Genomic DNA, 3,871 nt, shown 5'->3' on the forward strand with positions numbered 1-3,871 from the left:
ATATAATATATGATGTTCAACATCATTGATAGTATTGATAGTCAGGTAAATTTAAGGAATAATGAAGCATGTTTAAGGTACTCAGTTTGCTAGAATTTAAACAAGTGGTAAAATATGGTTTGGCAATGCTTTGGTAAATTTTCCTTTCACATGTACTCCAAAAGAAAGTCTATTTGAAATAAATAATGATGAAATAAAGTATTTTTCTTTTTTCTTTTTTTTTGGACCCTGAGGAGTCAGGGTCTCTGTTGCCTAGGCTAGAGTGCAGTGGCACCATCACTGCTCACCACAGCCTCAACCTTCTAGGCTAAGGCAATCTATTCATCTCAACCTCCTGAGTAGCTGAGACTATAGGTGTGTACCACTAAGCTCTGCCAATTTTTTTTAAAGTTTTATAGAAGTGGGGTGTCTCTCTGTTGCCTAAGTTGATCTCAACTCTTGGGCTTAAACAAGCCTCCAGTCTTGGTCACACAAAGTGCTGGGATCACAGGTATGAGCCACGGCATCTGGTCAAGAAAATACAATTTAAACATATGCTACTAATTATCAAATGATTCATTTTCTAGCTAGTTGTTTTACAGAAATATTTACACAGGGATACATAAACAGAAATGATCACTTTTGCATATTTTGTAACTGTGGAAAAAAACAGGATAAACGTAAATAGTCATCAAGAAAGTGTTAACTGAATCATTTTATTTCCACATGCTGATAAATGAAGATGCTAAGAAGGAATAAAAGTGTCTGTATATATAGACACTAAATTACATTGACTATATTTTGTTAACTGAAATGAACAAAGCAGAAAATGTTTAGGGTTTGTGTAAGCCTTCATAAGGATGCCTGAATGGGAGCAGAAGTGGAAAAAAATGAAAATTTTCACTTTATTATTTTCTCCTTCTACACTTAATTATTTTTTGGAAATCAAGGATAATCAACATTTATGTGCAAACTAGTACAGAGTAGAAGTATGCCAATATATTAGAAAGGAAGAACTTCACTGCAAAACTGAGTAAAAACATATGATAAAAATCTCATTTTAGCTACAGTTTGAAGGTAATGTCACTTGTAATCAGGGAAATGCGTGTCTTTATGTCTACAAGGCATAACAATTAAGTTTGCATATTCTATCTAGAAAAAGTGCTACAGGTCAGGCTTGGTGGCTCAGTCTGTAATCCCAGCACTTTGGGAGACTGAGGTAAATAGATTGCCCAAGCCCGTGGGTTCTAAACCAGCCAGGACAACTTAGCAAGACCTCATCACTACAACAAATCAAAAATTATCTGGTCGTGGTATGCGCACCTGTAATTCTGGCTACTTGGAGTGCTGAGATATGTGGGAGTCCAGCTCCTGCCGGGTTCAGGGTACCCCAAAGGTGGAGATGGTGTTGGTGATTGTGAGAATGAGAGAAAGAGAGAAAGAGAGAGAGAGAGAGAGAGAGAGAGAGAGAAATGAATTATATGCAAAAAAAAATTTCTTTGTGAATTACCATCCTCCAAATACCTGTCAACATATTTTTCAAGTTCGTTTTCATTAATTTAAAGCAGAATACATCTGTATTATCACTTTATGCATAACTCTAAGTATTTCTGTTTTGTTTATTTTTTCTTTATGACCATTATAGGCCAGCTTCTAGCTGCTGTTGAATTTTGTAGGTAACCAGGGGCACTGTTCTTGCACCAAATGAAGAAAATGAGCCAATTGTGCAGAGGAAACTTTAATTCCTCTTTTAGTAAATATATGCATCAGAATACTTATGAACAGCTTTCTTTCTTTAGATTCATTCTGGCCCATGATTCTGTCATGGCTCTTAAACTGCTCAACCTTCCTAGCTCTGCCTGTCTCTACAGAGGGGTCCGTGGCACCTGGGTGAGGTCCTATCCATCCTGAAAAAGAAAAAGAAAGCTTTCCTTGAGGTCCCACATTTGGGCACCACCTACAGGAGTCCAGCTCCTGCCAGGTTCCGGGTACCCCAAAGGTGGAGATGGCGTCAGTGATTGTGAGAATGAGAGAAAGAGGGAGAGAGAGAGAGAGAGAGAGACAGAGAGAGAGAGAGAGAGAGAGAGAGAGAGAGAGAGAGAGAGAGAGAGAGAGAGACTTGGACAACTGCTTAGATTTTGGAAGAAGACCTTTATTGAGTGTCAACAGTGGGCTTTTATACTCATATGTCTTTCACGTGAACACAAAGTCAGGTGTGTGAGGGGCATCCCCCACCCACCAGATGTTCTTTCAGGTATGAGGAAGAAAATCCCATAACAGATGTTAACCTTAATCTGTGACTGACCTATCCTATAAATCTTTTTCATCCTTTGCTGATTTACACTAATGCCAAGTTAAACGATTCTATAGAAACTTAAATGCTTACTTTACAAGCTAAAGAGGCCAATCCCAGAATGCTTGGAATGTGGCCCAGTCCAATGTTCACAGTGGGCTACCTGCAAGTAAACTAGCCTCATTCCTTCAACAAAATGGTTGTCTAAACTTATATTCCTAAAACTATATTCTAAAATTTACACCTTATTCAACTTCAATAAATCCTCAAATCACGACCCAGAAGCCTGTGACCAATATTAAGGCTCTTAGATTTGACCCGAGTTTAAATTATAAGTTGTGTGAAAGCCAAGACTGCAGTTTGTGGAAGAATGGGAGCAATGAGCTTCTAAAGTTAGCTTGTGTTCATCCCGGTCTCAGATTTTTTATGTTTTGAGCTTACAGGAGCTTATTCTGGTTATAGTGCTGAGTAGAGAGGGGGAGGGAATGGGGTCAACAGCTCCTGAACACACCCTAGTGGTCTCGGGGTCAACGGCCCTCCCTGATCCCAAACCCTCAGTGGGCCTCCATGGCTGGCTCCCAACAGGGACAGAAAGATTGTTGAAGCCCAGCAGATCAACGCTGGGGTGACTATGAGTGTGCCATTGCCCTCCAGCCTGGGCGACAGCAGGAGACTCCAACTCAAAAGAAAAAAAAAAGAAAGAAAAGAAAAAGTGAAAAGTGTTACATACCTCATTGCTGAATATCATTATGGTCACCTTTCACGTACTCCCCTTGAGAAGCTATGCACCAGTGCTAGTGCCAAGTCTACCCATCAAAGCAACTTTGGAACTCTTTCTGGAATGGTCATTGGAGCTATTGTTGTGAGAATGTCAGAGTTTGAATTAGAGCAACAAACAAACCATTAAATTTCTTGGTAAACTTGGCAAGAGTGGAAGTGAAATCAGAGACATGTTAGTCCAAGTTTATGGGGATAACGTCTTGAAGAAAATGGCAGTGTACAAATGAATTTAATGTTTTTCTGAGGAGAGAGAAAGTGTCACTGATGAAGAAAGGTCAGGATGACCAGTAATGAACAGAACTGATGAAAAAAATTGCAAAATTTAGTTAAACTATGCATCAAAAACATCTGCTGACTGTGAGAACCACAGCAAACCAAATAAAATTGACAGAGAAACAATTAGATAAACAATAACTGAAAATCTTGGCATGAGAAAGGTGTGTGCAAAAATAATCCTGAAGGAGCTTTTGTATCATGACAATGCTCCAGGTCACATATCACTGTCTGGAAGAGTTTTTAGCCAGTAAACAAATAACTGTATTGGAACATCCTCCCTACTGGGTTCCATCATTGTTTTTCTTTACAGAAAGATAAAGAAACTATTGAAAGGAAGACATTTTGATGCCTTTCAATACATCAAGGGTAATATGATGACAGCTCGGATAGCCATTTCAGAAAAACAGTTCCAAAATTGCTTTGATAGGTGGACTATGCCTTGGCATCAGTGCATAGCTTCCCAAGGGGAGTAATTCAAAGGTAGTGATATTCAGCAGTGAGGTATTTAGCACTTTTTCTTTTTCTAGAATGAGTTCACGAACT

Source organism: Carlito syrichta, unplaced genomic scaffold (genome assembly GCF_000164805.1).
Source record: "Carlito syrichta isolate Samal-C Ts95f unplaced genomic scaffold, Tarsius_syrichta-2.0.1 Scaffold306528, whole genome shotgun sequence".
NCBI classification, from domain to species: domain Eukaryota; kingdom Metazoa; phylum Chordata; class Mammalia; order Primates; family Tarsiidae; genus Carlito; species Carlito syrichta.